Below are 16,274 nucleotides of genomic sequence, written 5' to 3' on the forward strand. Positions count from 1 at the left end.
AACAACATTTTTCATACATTTCGTCAATCTTTTTCTCTTTTAAGCCTAAGATCATACACTTATTTGCATCGACTTCTCGCGTAGTGTGTGCTTAGGATGGTGCTGACTGCTAGATAAATTACTTAAGGAATATTAAAGGATGGAATTTAAGGATATGGCATGACAAGTACTCAAATCGATCTTATACTTGGGAGATTTAAGGTGTTAAAACGATACCGATCTTGTATAGTTTTTCCAAATCTCTACAATTCAACCTCAGTTTTATTTATAGGTTAAAATTTTCAAAAGATGTATTGTATTTCTAAGTCTAAATTTTTGCAAAAAAAATTGTATGGCTTAAGCAAATGGGTGAATTAGTAAATAACGTAAACCACGCATAAATACTTGACAACACATTGATATTTGACTCCACTAACACTTAGCAAAAAATAAAATAACAAAAGGAAATAACAATAACTTAAATCTACCTAGAAAGCGATAAATAAAAGCAGTAAAGCTTCCTCCCCCATACTTAAACCGTGCATTGGCCCCAATGCAACGACATAAGATAGGAAAGGAAGGTAGAACCTGGGTAGCCTGCTACTGGTGCCTTCTGCAACGTGTTCGTGTTCATCCACCATTCCCAGGCTAGTGAGGTGACGCATAGTCTTGTAGATCTTCCACACGTACTCTCAATGCTGTCATTTCATCGATCAATCCAGACATGTTCTGTTCGGTTCTGAAAGCATAGTCATGCTGATCATTCTGCATCTGGCGAAGTATGTGCAACATTTTTGTTTGCTGAGCTTTTCTGTTTTGGATTTGTAGGTCGCGCTGAGCGTCTAATTCGCTATGCCGCAGTAGTTCAGCATAGATCTCATCAAGAGTGGCAGGTACCATATTTCTTCTTCTGGGTCTTTGGCTGGATGATGTACCTGCAACATTTTCAGATGACATATGTGTGGTGTGTGGGTGTGTGTCGGTAGCGGGAGAAACTTGCTCCAGAATATAATCCTTGTCGGTGTCCCCGCCAGCAGCTACATTCTCAGGAATATGCGTGGGGGAATTGGTTAGGCACTGGATCATTAATATAACAATAATTTTTGGGGTTACGCACATCTGTGCGAGTTGGATTTGGGAGGATGAAATCTTGTAAGACCTTATTTGCAATTATTAGATTAAACTTACCGTCTCGCCTTCGTCTTACCAATTTCATGCTCCTCGTCATGTTAATGTCAATGGCATGATGCAGGAGCAGGGTTAGCCGAGAGAATTTTTCTTCGAGTCCTAGGACTCTGGCTATGGAGGTTATTAAACCTCCAAAAATAATCGGCCCTCTCTTCGCATTGACAATGGCCTACATGTGAGAGAACATAAAAGGGACGGTATTCACCTTTTGTGGAAGAAAAGTGGAGAATAAATAAAAGAGTTCTTTTTCATTCACCTTGTTAGAGTTTGCTCGGCCAAAAATGGTGGATGCCAATATTTGGCGAAAATATCAAATAGTCGGGTTGTGAATTAAAGTGGCTTTGTTTCCCTCAAAACTATGGGTTACTTTACCTGTTATTACCCTCCAAAATGGTTGAAAGGCACGTTGCCAACCCTCAGTATCTGGGACCTCACTTACTATGCCATCCCCATGGGGAAATTGTAGCAGGTCTGTAAGTTGGGCAAAGGTAAAAGCATATTCTATGTTGAACAAGCGAAACTGGACAGTCCCACTAGAACAGTTTGTGTTGGGTGTGGGACTAAAAATTAACGAACTTAGGAATTCTAGTGTTAATTGAGCATAGACAGGGTCCTTAAAAGATAGGAAATAATTTGAATTTAAAGTGTCTAGCATATAGTTAACACGATCTAAAATTCCTAAGGCAAATAAGCAAGGTTCGTCAGCGTACCTTGTTGATTCGATTTTTCTTGCGCTTAGAGCCGTGTAGGTCTCTTCTTGTAATTCACCTGGTTCACCGTTTCTGAAAAATATTTCCTATTCCCTCATTTGTGTCATGACTGAATTTCAAACTACTCGTGTAATATAGTAAGAATATAGCAAGAAAGATGAGAATTATGCTTATGAGAGGTGTGGTTTTGTGAGATTATGTTGGTGGTTTATATAGAGATGGTTGTGGTTGGGAATTGATGGATGAAATAAATTTTATTTATGGTCTTCAATGTCATGGTCAAAGGATGTGAGAGTGGTTGAAGAGCTTTAATACAATGTCCAGCATGCAAGGGACAAGGCAATTAAAGCGATCATGTGACATTCGTACAACATCATGCATGTGAACATTAATGTAGTGGTTGGCGCCACTTTTTATGTGTGTGGCGGGCGCCACTAGGGACTTGTGGCGGGCATCACATTATTCACATGGATGCCACAGCCTGTGTGTCGCAGGCACCACATGCAGTGTTGTGTGTTCCCATGTGTGAACCTTTATAGCTTTGACCATAATTTTTCCATTTGAATTTTAATTGGCTGACATTAAATAGTGGTTGTATAATTAGGTAGAAGAAAACCAACATAATATATAGAAGTAGGAATGAGAAACAAGATATGGCAAAATGACATTAAAATGCAAAATTGAAAAATAAAAGAATGAGGTAGACAAGAAAAGATGATATAATTCGTCTGGTGGAATTAAAAAGAAATGAAATAAATAAATAAAATTCCCAATGTGTAAAAACAAGAATAAAATTCCAAACATAAAATAAAATAAATGTCAGTAAATCGGTAATATTCAAATAAATTAGCCATTACGACGACTGTTGGTAGGAGGAGCGAACGAGTAGAAGTGTTGGTAGTTGTGATCCAGGTTCTCAGTCACTACATCCATAAAGCCGTGAAATTCCATATGCAAAGTGCTCAGCTCGCCTCTTAGGTTGGCGATGTTTGTTTGGACAGCTTCGATGGCAGCAACATGATCGGTAGGAGGCGCATCAGGTATAGCCAGGACGTGTGATTCAGCGTCAGAGAGAAAAGTATCATAGGGGTCGTAGATTTGGGGCATCTCTGGAGGAGAAGGTGGTGCATCTGGTGGTCCATCCAAATCATAGAGCTAATTATTCTTATCATGTACACTCGTCTTATGGTCTGGCAGGGTAAACAGGTGTACTACTTGGCGGTTAATTAGAAATTCAAACATATTCAGGCCTAGGTTCCTAATGATACGAGTGTTGAAATAGAATCGGATGTTCATAGGTCGTATAAGTCTAATGAGTAGATGTTTCAGTCCAATGGCATTTGCTATCATGGTCACTAAGCCCCCCACTAAGATTGGTCCATGGTTATCTTGTGCTATACGGTCCAGATTAGCTATCATACATGTAGCGGCGTTAACAGGTCGGGGCTGTGATGCACAATACATTATAAAGAGTTCGTCTCTGGACACGAAGGTTATGTTCTGTTCCTTTCCAAATAAGGTGTGAGCTAGGATCTTATGGAAGTAACGAATGACAAGGTTATGGATGTTCTCAGAATGCATGAGATCCGGCTCGGGATGGTTGTTTCCTACGATGCTACCCCAAAAGTAATCTAATTCAAGGTCTATAAGCCTGTCTTCCTGGGTAATGGTAAAGGTATCAGGACCATTAGGGCATCCTAGGAGTTCATCTATTTCTCTATGAGTGTAGCGGTACTCAATATCGAACAACCTAAAGGTGATGAGGCCTTTGTTAAATCCTATACCATGGTTTGGCAGGTAAATTATGGAGCTTAGGAATTCTAAAGTCAACCTATTGTAGGAACTAAATTTTCTTTTGATAGCGAAGGTGTCCCGGCCTATTTGGTTAATTAGGAACATAACAATGTCTCTTATACCTAACTTGGTCATAGTGCGTCCATCTGGGTATATGGTTAGTGCCATTTCTCTCTGAGCTAGAGCCTCAAATGTCTCCTTTGACCTCTGCCTCTTAAGACTATATCCATGTAATCTACTTGTTGCATTGTGATGGTTAGTAGCTAGATAAATTTAAGTAGATAACAACATTAAGTTAGTAATGGTCAACAATAAAGAAAAATACCGATTGACTTTATGAAAATAAGAAATAAAGAAAATGAATAATAAGAAATAGTAATAAACAGAAGTTTAGGTAATTGAATTAATAGTTAAAAATAGAGTGTGGGTTGTCTCCTACCAAGCGCTTTGTTTATTGTCATAAGCTCGACGGAAATATGATAGATGTTAGTCTGGTGGATGAGCAGGCAGCTCTGCAAGCTTTAGATTCGCGATGAAATCATTGTTGCCAATGTTATGGTAATGTTTCAAACGCTTCATGTTTACTGTAAATGGTTCGCTCACTTTTCCCTTTATCTCTATTGCTCCATTTGGAAAGACGTTGGTAATTTCGAAGGGATCGAACCACCTAGAATGAAGTTTTCCTGGGAAGAGTCTAAGGCGGGAGTTAAATAGAAGTACTTTGTCACCTTCCTTAAACTCTTTCCTCGATGTGCAATTGTCATGCCATTTCTTTTTTCTTTCTTTATAGATCTGGGCATTCTCATACGCATCTAGTCTAAGTTCTTCTTCTTTTTTCTCCTGCGGCAGTATAATTGAGATTAAGGGTCTTAATGGCCCAATATGCTTTATGTTCTAATTCTATCGGCAAATGACATGATTTTCCATAGACTATCTTAAAAGGTGTGGTTCCTATTGGGGTCTTATAAGTTGTCCTATATGCCCATAGGGCTTCGTGTAGTTTTGAGGACCAATCTTTCCTAGAGGTGGCAACCGTCTTTTCTAAGATTTGTTTGATTTCTCGGTTCGAGACCTCTACTTGCCCACTCGTTTGTGGGTGATAGGGTGTTGTTATGCGGTGCCAGACTCCATATTTATGTAATAGCTTTTCAAAAATCTTTGAAATGAAATGGGAGCCACCATCACTGATGACAAGTCTCAGCACGCCGAATCTAGGGAAGATTATGCGCTTAAAGAGTCTAATTACCACTCGTGTGTCATTTGTTGGAGAGGCTATAGCCTCGATCTATTTTGATACGTAATCAACTGCAACGAGGATGTACTTGTTACCAAAAGAAGATGGGAATGGTCCCATAAAATCGATTCCCCAAACATCAAAGACTTCTACTTCCAAAATGCCTTTAAGTGGCATTTCGTCGCGTCTAGATATGTTGCCAGTGCGTTGACACCGGTCGCAATTAATGATCGCGATGTGGACATCTTTCAACAGAGTGGGCCAAAAAAGGCCGGCTTGCAAGATCTTAGCGCAAGTCTTCAAGGTGCTTGCATGTCCTCAATAGGGAGCAGAATGACAGTGGGAGATTATGTTTTCTACCTCATCTTCGGGGACACATCGACGGAAGATACTGTCGGCGCCTCTCTTGAAAAGTAGAGGCTCATCCTAATAGTAATGTTTAAGATCGTGGAAGAATTTTTTTCTTTTGTTGGTAAGTCAAGTCTGGTGGAAGCATCCCAGCTGCTAAGTAGTTGACGAAGTCAGCGTACCATGGCAGTGTGGTTTTAGTGTGAATTGCTTCCATTACCTCTTTTGTTTCGGTATCCTTATAGGTTAATGAACATTTAGTTGTATTTCTTTCCAGTTAGGCTATGAGTCGTTCGTAGGGGAAATCATCATTTATAGGCACTCGTTCAGGTTCAATACCTTCCATTCTTGATAAGTGATTGGCCACGACGTTTTCAGTGCCCCTCTTATCCTTGATTTCTAGGTCAAACTCTTGTAGTAGTAAGATCCACCTTAGGAGTCTTGGTTTGGCATCCTTTTTATTTAACAGGTACTTAATTGCAGCATGGTCGGTATAGATAATTATCTTTGCTCCTACTAGGTATGAAAGGAATTTATCCAGAGCGAACACTGCGGATAAAAGTTCCATTTATGTGGTGGCGTAGTTCATCTGTGCAGGGTCTAGGGTTCTACTTGCGTAGTATGTTGCTTGAAGTTTCTTATCTCTTCTTTGTCCTAAGACTACGCCTACAACATAGTCACTAGCGTCACACATGATTTCAAAAGGTAATCTCCAATCGGGAGATTTCATGATAAGTGTGGTGATAAGAGCTATTTTCAGTTGTTCAAACATCACTAGGCATTTGTCATCAAAGATGAATTTGGCGTCTTTCATCAATAAGCCAGTCAGTGGTTTGGTGATTTTTGAGAAATCTTTAATGAATCGCCGGTAGAAACTGGCGTGTCCTAAGAAGCTTCGTATTTCTCTTACGGTTTTTGGAGGCTGAAGGTTTTATATAAATTTTATTTTTGCCTTGTCGACTTTAATCCCCATATCGGATACTATGTGTCAGAGTACGATCCCTTGTCGGACCATGAAATGGCATTTTCCCAGTTTAGCACGAGGTTCACTTTTACGCATCTTTTAAGTACCATTTCAAGATTCGATAAACATCCTTCAAAGCTCTGTCCGCATACAGAGAAATCGTCCATGAAGACTTCCATGATGTCATCTATAAAATCAGTGAAAATTGACATCATGCATCTTTGGAATGTTGCGGGAGCGTTACACGGTCCGAACGGCATTCGTCGGTAGGCGAGTGTACCATATGGACATGTGAAGGTCATTTTCTCTTGGTCATCAGGATGAATAGGAATTTAGAAAAATCCTGAATAACCGTCTAAGTAGCAGAAGTGAGAATGCTTAGCCAATCGTTCAAGCATTTGATCGATAAATGGTAAAGGAAAATGATCCTTCCGAGTGGCTTTGTTTAATTTTCTATAATCAATGCACATTCTACTTCTAATAACCACTCTTTGTGCTATATATTCTCCTTTTTCATTATTAACAACTATGACGCCTCCCTTCTTTGGTACGACATGTACTGGGTTGACCCATTGACCATCGGATATTGGGTAGATAATACCTGCTTCTAACAGCTTTTGCACTTCTTTCTTTACTACATCACTCAGAATGGGATTTATCCTTCTTTGATGTTCTCTAGAGGTTTTATTGTCTTCCTCTAGCATTATGCAATGCATGCATATGGAAGGGCTTATTCCTTTTAGATCTGAGATATTGTAGCCTAAAGCAGTTGGATATTTTCTTAAAATGTGTAGAAGTTTTTCGGTCTCTATCTGCTCTAAGTCTGCATTGACTATTATAGGTCGCTCGAGTTCGGTGTCTAGGAATTCATACCTTAGATTTTTTTGGTAGCGTTTTAAGTTCTAGGGCTGGTTTCTTTGGGCAAGGCATATGATCGGGCGTTAATGCTAGGCATTCGCTTAGGCTGTCATCTTGGTATTCCTCACTCCAATTTTCATCTTCAAAAGTATGAGGCCTTGGAACTTTCAGTATTTCAGAGTATGATGTTTGTTCATTCTCTATTTCTCTTATACATTCGTCGATGTCATCCAGTAGACAACAGGTATCGTCTATAGCTGGTGCCTTTAAGAATTGAGTCAAAATGAATTCAATTTTTTCCTCACCAACTTTAAAGGTTAGCTTGCCTTTCTTAACATCTATAATAGCTTCGACAGTAGCTAGGAATGGTCTTCCTAATCTGATAAGCATGTTGGAATCCTCTTTTATATCCATGATTATGAAATCAGTAGGAATATAGAATTGTCATATGCGTACCAGAACATTTTCTAACATACCTACGGGAAATTTAACAGGACGATCTGCAAGTTCTACGGACATCCTAGTAGGTCTTAGTTCTCCCATTTTAAGCCTTTCGCATATGGACAAGGGCATTAAGCTAATACTGGCTCCTAAGTCATATAGTGCTTTGTCTATGACAAACTTTCCGATTACACAGGTTATGGAGAAACTCCTTGGGTCTTTCAGCTTATGAGGCATAATATTTTGTATTATGGTGTTACACTCAGCAGTACGTGTAACGGTTTCATTATCCTCTATCTTCTTCTTGTTAGATAAGATTTCCTTGAGAAACTTAGCATATGATGCCATTTAAGTGATGGCTTCCGTAAAGGGTATCTTCATATTCAATTGTTTTAGAAGCTCTACAAAAATTTTAAATTTCCCTACACTTTTACATTTAACAAGTCTTTGAGGATAAGGGATAAGAGGTTTATACGATGGTGGAGGCACATAAGGTTCTTCTTTCTCTACGACCTCTTCACTTTTATCTTCCTCTTGTTCATTTTCCTTTTCAGTTGCCTTACCAAGTTCTTGGTGCATGGTTGGGTTTTGAATTCTAGGGTGGGTCGGTCCGTCTAGTTCTGTCCCACTTCGTAGTATAACAACATTTGCATGACCTTTCGGGTTTGGTTGCGGTTGTCCAGGAAATATGCATGCAGGGGCAGCAGTAGGTGCTTGTTATTGAGCCACCTGCGAGATTTGTGTTTCCAGCATTTTGTTATGGGTGGCTAGAGCGTCTACCTTGTTTGTTATCTGCTTGATTTGCTCACTAGTGTGTATGTTTTGATTTAGGAAATCCTTATTTGTTTGGGCTTGGGTAGCTATGAAGTTTTCATCATTACTTCTAGGTTTGACTTCTTAGGAGCATTTTGAGTATTTGTGGCAACTTCATGATATCCTGGTGGTACAGTAAGTTCTTGGTCGGGTGCATACAATGCATTATTGTTTTTGTACGAAAAGTTATGATGGTTCTTCCAACCTGGGTTATAGGTGTTTGAGTAAGGGTTCCCTTGAGCATAGTTCACCTGGTCTATGGAGACTCCTGTCAGAAGTTGACATTCAGGGACAACATGCCTAGGAACTCTGCATATCTCACAGTTTGGTGTTACGGCAGCCACGGTGGTTGCAGGTGTTATGGTCAAGTTGTCTATCTTTTGAGTAAGAGTGTCTACCTTAGCATTGACATGGTCAAGACTACTTAATTCGTACATACCACCTTTCGTTGGAGGTTTCTCTATGGAGGTTCTTTATCTTTCCCACTGGTAATGATTTTGGGCCATACTTTCTATAAGTTTATAGGCCTTATTGTAGGGTTTATCTACCAGTGTGCCACCTGCGGTGGCGTCTATTGTCAATCTTGTGTTGTACAAGAGACCATTGTAAAAGGTATGGATGATCAACCACTCTTCTAGACCGTGATGTGGACAGAGCCTCATCATGTCTTTGTATCTTTCCCAAGCTTCAAAAAGTGATTCGTTATCTTTTTGTTTAAACCCGTTTATTTGGGCTCTTAGCATTGTCGTCTTACTAGGTGGGAAATATCATGCTAAGAAAAATCTCTTCAACTCATTCCACGTAGTGGGAGAGTTGGATGGTAGAGATTGGAGCTAAGCTCTAGCTCTATCTCTTAATGAGAATGGAAAAAGACGTAGTCTTATAGCTTCGGGGTTAACACCATTTGCTTTCACTGTGTCTGCGTATTGCAAAAACACTGACAAATGTAGGTCCGGGTCCTCCGTGGGACTACCTGAAAATTGGTTTTGCTATACGGCTGGCAACAATGAAGGTTTTAGCTCGAAATTATTTGCCTCGATGGCAGGGGCAGTGATGCTATTATGCGATTCATCGTGCGAAGGGATGGCATAGTACTTAAGAGGACGGTTCTGCGGTCCTTCGGCCATCTTTGGTTGCGTAACTGGTTCAGGAATATGGATATTAGGATCAAGAAGATTTAGCTTGATACGACGTTCTCGTATCAGGTTTCGTATTCGGCGTTCTAATCTTAGATAACGCTCAGGTTCGTCGCGGTATCTTTAGTTTCTCTCCTTGAGAGCTAGTACTTGGCATACACTCGACAAATTAGAAAGGGAAATAGAATTGTTTACCTTAGTCTATACTGGGCAACACTGAAGTTACGATATAGACTAAATTAGTCCTCGACAACGGTGCCAAAAACTTGATCGCGACTTAATAAGTCTATGGGAATCGTGACTGCAACTGCACAGTCGTATTGTGTAGTTTTAAAGATTATCGAACCCAAAAGGACTAATAATCGAACATATCGTTATCTAATGTTACTATGTAAATCTAAGGACGAGGAACATTCTAAGATTGGAGGGATGAAGATAAATAACTATAACGTGGATAGAAAATTAATAGAGATATTTAATAAAGGGATATCGGTATGTAACGCATCAAACTTCGGGGATTCGATAGAGAGTTGTTGTAATCTTATTGATCAAAATATTCTTTAGTAGAAATTATTTATAAAAAGGACTTTGTCTCACACTCTCCTTTTTATTGACTCTGACCATACTCTTAAACCTGAATGTTTGGCTCTCGCGGTCTCATTATGAATTTAACAGTAATTTTTGAATATGAATAAAGTCTAATTAATCCTAAAGTTCTCTCGCTGTGTTTAGGATTAATGCCTAGTTTTAGCTATCCTGTTAAAATCTCACACTCTCGTTTTTATTGACCGTAACCTTTGTTTGCTTTGTACTCTCGCAGGAAAAACAGTTCTGAATAAAAAAAGAAACTAAAACCGGAAAATAATATTTTATGAAAGCCAACACCAACTATTTATGAATCCCTTTGTTTCGACGGTCTTTACATACTGATACCTAGAGGTTTAGCCGGACATGGATCCGGAAACAAACATGATATTCAGACAATGAAGCATACGATAAGGCATAAGTAATTAAAATAAAACCTGGAATAGAAATCGAGAACTTGAAATGAATCATGATTCTTAAAATTAAATAATGCCAGCAAGCTTTGGCAATCGAGTACACCGTTACAATCAAATTCAGATGCTTAAACAATAAATTGCAATAGTCCCCAGTGTGGAGAATCTATTGCTTTTACAAAGTAAGAAATTGCCTAAGAAAATCTAACTAAAAGAATCTGACTGAAAAAAATGCACACTTGGTGAGAAAATCGACCCTCCTTTATATACTTCCACTCCCCCTAATTGTAGCATTCATTAGTTGAAAAGGTGAGTGGAAGTCATGGCTAAAAATGTGGAGGTCGTGGAGAGAAATAAGGGAGATCGGGTTGATGGCGGTTGCCACAACCCTAATTGGTCTCCATGGCGGGCGCCACCTTTTGTGGGATGGGTGCCACCACTTCCTAGCTTCGTGGCGGCGCCACCACTTACTTTAGGTCATGTGGCGAGCGCCACACAACCAAGTGGTGGGCGCCACATGTCCACTTGTTATGGTGAGTGTCATGCTTTCTATTTTTCTCCATTTTCTTCTCTTTTTCTTTCCTTTTTGCTATTTTCCACTTTGCTTGCCTATACATCTCTTATTCGATAAATACCTGAAATAAACATAAATATTGTGTGATAATAAGTGTTAATCAAGTAAAAAGCAATGCATATGAAGCCAAGTATACGATACGTTTTCGCGTTATCATCTATCCATATGACAATTTAGTTAGGGGTGGCAAAATGGAAGGATATGGATTGGATTGTTAATGGATGGATCAAAATAATTCATTAGTACATTAATAATCCATTAAAATTTTCTTTAAAATATGTAATCCAACTCATCCATTAAGAATAAAATTCATCAAATTCATCCATTATCATATATTATATCCATCCAAACTTTTTATTGTTTTCGAAAAAAAAAGATTTTTTTTTTGAAAAAGCGAATTTTTTCCTCTTGGAAAAATTCATTCTTTTTTTCAAAAAAATCATTTTTTTATTTTTTAGAAAAAAATTGACTTTTTGTATTTTAATTTTTTTTAGAAAAAAATCACTTTTCTTTAATTTTTGGGAAAAATAATTTTTTTTTTTGTATTTTTTGGAAAAATATCAATTTTTTTTGTATTTTCAGAAAAAAATCGATTTTTTTGTATTTTTGAAAAAGTTGAGTATTTCGAAAATAAAATTGACTTTTGCCATTTTCCAAAAAAATGATTTTTTAATTTTCGGGAAAAATCAATTTTTTGTATTTTTTGAAAAAAAATCAATTTTTTTCGAAAAAACAAAATCTACTTTTTTAGTTTTCAAAAATGATTTTTTAATATTTAAAAAAATATATTTTTTTTTCCATTTTTTTTAAAATTCAGTTTTTGTTAATTTTTAAAAAAAAGATCTAACGAAGATAAAAAAAAATCATTTGATCATTAAAATGTGTTGGATGGATTGAATATAAATGGATGAATTTAGTTCAATCTATTAACTTAGTTTTTATGTAGTTGATGTATTAGATGAATTTTTTATGGATGTATTGGATAAATTTTGTCTTAATGGATACAATTGTCACCCCTAGATTTAGTATCGTGGTCCATTGATTCTTACAATCTGCCTTAAACACCTTTCTACAACCATTGCACTTTGCTATGTCAACACCATTAAACCAAGGACAATTTTAGTGAAAAATTTCTAATAATTAGTAGTAGTCGTGTTGAACCTTTTAGTTTCAGGTGTTTTAACATCACCTTCTACATTTTCATTATCACGCTCCAAATCTACCACAATTGTTGCACCTTCCCCTATGAATCCAAATAGCTCAAAAAGTAAAATAAATAAAGACCAATTACAAGAAAAAATAGAATGAATAAACCTCAACACAAGAATGAAAATGTAACAAAATAAATAACAATAAAACATCACATCAAACAAGTAAAACACATTAGTTACCATGTGAAAAATCGAAAGAACTGACAACATTTTTAATTGGGCTAGCGCATTAGCAAATTGAAGTGAACATTCAATCAAGAAAATAAATGACAAAAATATGAGTCGGAAATGGGTGCTAGTTTATAATTTAAAAAAGATAATGTTTTGTACACAAATAAATTCTATTTACAAGGGATATGTTAATGTTTTAGAACACATTAGTTTTGTATAAAAACATCATCCATTGGTAGATACACAATAACTTGTTGCCAGTAAAAGGCCAATAATCAATCTATTGGATAAGATTAGGCATACCAAGGTCAATAATTAATCTAATATCCATTGATTAACAAGTAAAGATGCGGAAACTTCAAAGGCATGATCATATCTTGAACAAGAAAGTAATCAAGGATTTTTGTGAAGTTTGTCTTGAGATCATGATATTACAGATGTATAATACTATAACTGCAACAAATCTAAAATTGATTCGTAAATGTGTCATCTCTATGAAGTTCGTTGAGGCATCGACCAGAAAATCTTGCCCCGACGTGCCAAAAATGGTGGATCAAACGGGTTGGTCCAGCATCCCCGATCTATTTTTCCACCCTAATCAATATGTGGTTGGTTTTTTTGTCGTGGGCGTAGATCATGGAATATCTTGGTGTTTTGCTACAAACTAATATTTTGGTTGTATTCGAGGTATGGTTATAACGGATGGCAAAAACTGAAGACTCGATATTAGGGTTTTTGTTGTCTTGTTGGATAACCAAATAAAAGAATTTATAAATGGAAGGTATAAGGTCAATGAGAAGTATTTGGGTCTGGACATTGTTGTAGTTGACATTGAGCCCTTTGAAAAAGCATAGAATGTATTATGTGTTCTTGTAATGACATATATGAGTTGAGAGAAGACATGCACATGTTGGAAAGCACAAATAAGAAAGAGTATGCCTTTCCAGATCAATGAAATAAGTGGAAAGGGAGTGATCTCCTTAGCGATGAGAGTGAATATCTAGGAGGAGATCTAAAACACTAAAAAAATAATCCTTTAGTGATTCATTCTTTTTGTATCCTTCCAAAGTTCATGCGCAAAATCAATGAATATTTTTCTTTGATAGATTGAAGCAGAAAGCGTTATGGTGATATAAAAAATCACCATGTTGTTACAGTGCTCCCAGAGGTTATGGTTTGGATCGATTTTCACTGGTTAAGGGAGATAACCATTGATGAAACTTGTTTTTATTATGAGAGTTCTCGTTTCATGGATAAAATCCATTTATAGTAGTTTTATTCGAAATAGGACGAGAAGTAAGAACGTCATTAGGGTTTTAACTAGGGTGAAGAAAACTGGGGCTTTGAGCGTGTTAGATAGGATCTTTGGAGGCGGGGTTGTTAGTCATTGTAGTGTTATTGTTGATAATGCTAAGATTACTTTTAGGTGGGTCATGAATGATGGAAGAAATAAATTAGGGTTCATAACACTGGCAAAATGAAGAAGACTAAGTGGGTTGGAGAAAGAAAGAGTCTCGTTTTGGCGTTTATTAAAAACCAAAAGGATTAAGAAAAAGGCCAAATGCAATAGAATCTAATATCATATTGAAATTAGGCTCAATTTTGGCGTGTGGAGAAAAAAAGAATGAGAAATTGTTAGTCGTAACTAACTCCACATAATATGTTAACCAACTTTGCTATTGACTATGTTAATTAATACATCTAATAAAAGATAAAGAAATAAAAATTTATAAGATGTATACAGTTTTTACAAATAGTTTGAGATATCTTTATATTTTTATAAAGATGTTTATTTAAATTTTAAAGATTTGATCTAGTGATAAAAAAAGAAAAAAAATTGGATCTCTAAATTGTGCGTTTGAATTTTAGTAGTTCCTTTGAAACGATATAAATGTAATATATTTATATTTGTACATGTTTGTAGCGGTAAATTCATGACCATTGAGCTATTGGTTAACTCAACGTCAATAAAATCAGAGTCGTCGCCGCGCTTTTATTATTTCAAAGGAAAATGGAAAATTACAAACAAAACCCAAAGATAAGAAGTTTTCAAATCAAAACTAATAAAATATCAGAGATTACAGGTAAGGGGGTTGGTTACACAGAGGTAAGGTATTAGCACCCAAAGTGTCCTAGGTACTTCTAGGGAGACCTTTTTGTATGCAAGTGTTTTAGTTGAAAATGATGTTTGCTAAAAAATATAGAATATGAAGGGGTGAGAAAAATAATTCATTTATTATATTTTTGTGTTTGACAAGACCTCTGGTCTTATGCCTATGTACCAACATAAAAATGAGGGATCAAAACCCCGTAGTTCGTGGTAAAAATTTCAAAGATTGGTGAATTGGTTTTAACAAAAGCTTAAAGATCTTTTGTTATCAATGGGAGAATAATCAACCAAACATCCACCGATAATGAATGCATTTCAACATTTAAGAGGGAGTGCTCCAACTTGGATTCAATCAACAAGTATGTCACTAATCCATAATAAATGGAAAGACTTATAATCAATATATCATGGAATGGGAGAATTATATATCAACCATAGATAACTCAAATCTAAATACTCTCTTGCAAAAGTTTTAAAAGCAAAAGGCACAAAATGGCCAGAAGGATTAGATGAGATTGTTAGCTCTTTTTGTCTTTTGAAATTAAAGTCAATATAATTAAGTTTATTCACAAGTTTGATTAAGAAAGTATTTTGAAAATCAATGGCATAAGGCCAAAGTTTCTACTCATTAAATCAAGTCTAAGTTGAAAACACAAACAAAAAAGTTTTTGAAATGATTGAGAGATTTTAAAATTTAAGAAGGAAAGGAGGAGATGAAGGGACTATCCTAGACAAAAATTTAAAAGCTTGGAGTTGAAAAGATCTGACCAATGGGATGCAATCCACAAGACAAGAATGTAAGATAGAAACTCATTTCCTTTGGACTTTTGAGTAAGCATCCAAGAAATTAATATGAAGATCAAAGGCATCAAATAAAGATAGCCAAAATCCAAGCAATCAGTCTTTAGTGTCTTCAAATTTATCAGATGAAATATTCCTTGTGGGAAACTCATAGAAGCAATCATCAGATATGAACAATAAGACCAAGATAATAACTTAAGCACAAAGACAAAGTAACAGATAAACCAATGGAGCTCTCAAGGCTTGTCTCAGATGAATGCATTGGCCAAGATAACTCAGTCTCAAATAATTGCATTGGCCAAGTCCTTCAAAGCATAGGGATGTTGCCTACTCTAAGTCCAAAAGTTTAGATCAAGCCAAGGGAAGAGGTCCAATAGTCCACCAACATAATTTGTAGGGTTTTTGTTGTTATTAGGTATTTTAAGGTCCTAAGACCACAAACACAACAAAATTACAAGCACACAATATATACAGGCACAAAGATATGGCTCAAGTGAGCAAAGTAAAAATGACTGAAACATAAACATCTTGCATGAAATGTAAATGGCAATGAATGATAAAGGTACTAAATTTTAAATTACATTAAGTAAATGACATTAAATATAAATCAATAATAAAGAGATGTTAGTCAAATGTTAGTGAAGAAAACCATTGTTTAAGTCATTCTTAGGAGAACACTTAACCATCCACTCACAAGCATGAAAACATGAACCAAGGCATCATCCATGAGAAGGGCTCCAACTTGGATAAATCGACAAGTATGCCACTAGCTCTCATAAATGGAAAAAAGGTTAAGTCTTCACATAATACCATGAGGAATGGGATACTTACGATCTCACTTACAAAAATGATATGCCTTTGGGTCAAATTTTAGTTCTATGTAAAGCAATCGTAATTGGACTTATATAGAAGTCACAACTATTTGAGGTCGGGCAATAAAATAT

General features: G+C 36.5%; 1 non-coding gene across 1 annotated transcript; it reads left to right on the top strand.

Moving 5' to 3' along the window:
• The first annotated feature begins 8,965 nt into the window (after positions 1-8,965).
• LOC127077315 (small nucleolar RNA R71) lies at positions 8,966-9,072 on the top strand. Its single transcript, XR_007787151.1, has one exon. It is a non-coding gene; the product is annotated as a small nucleolar RNA R71 (small nucleolar RNA).
• Positions 9,073-16,274: the final 7,202 nt, after the last annotated feature.

The sequence above is a fragment of the Lathyrus oleraceus genome, chromosome 4 (genome assembly GCF_024323335.1).
Source record: "Lathyrus oleraceus cultivar Zhongwan6 chromosome 4, CAAS_Psat_ZW6_1.0, whole genome shotgun sequence".
Classification (NCBI taxonomy): Eukaryota; Viridiplantae; Streptophyta; class Magnoliopsida; order Fabales; family Fabaceae; genus Lathyrus; species Lathyrus oleraceus.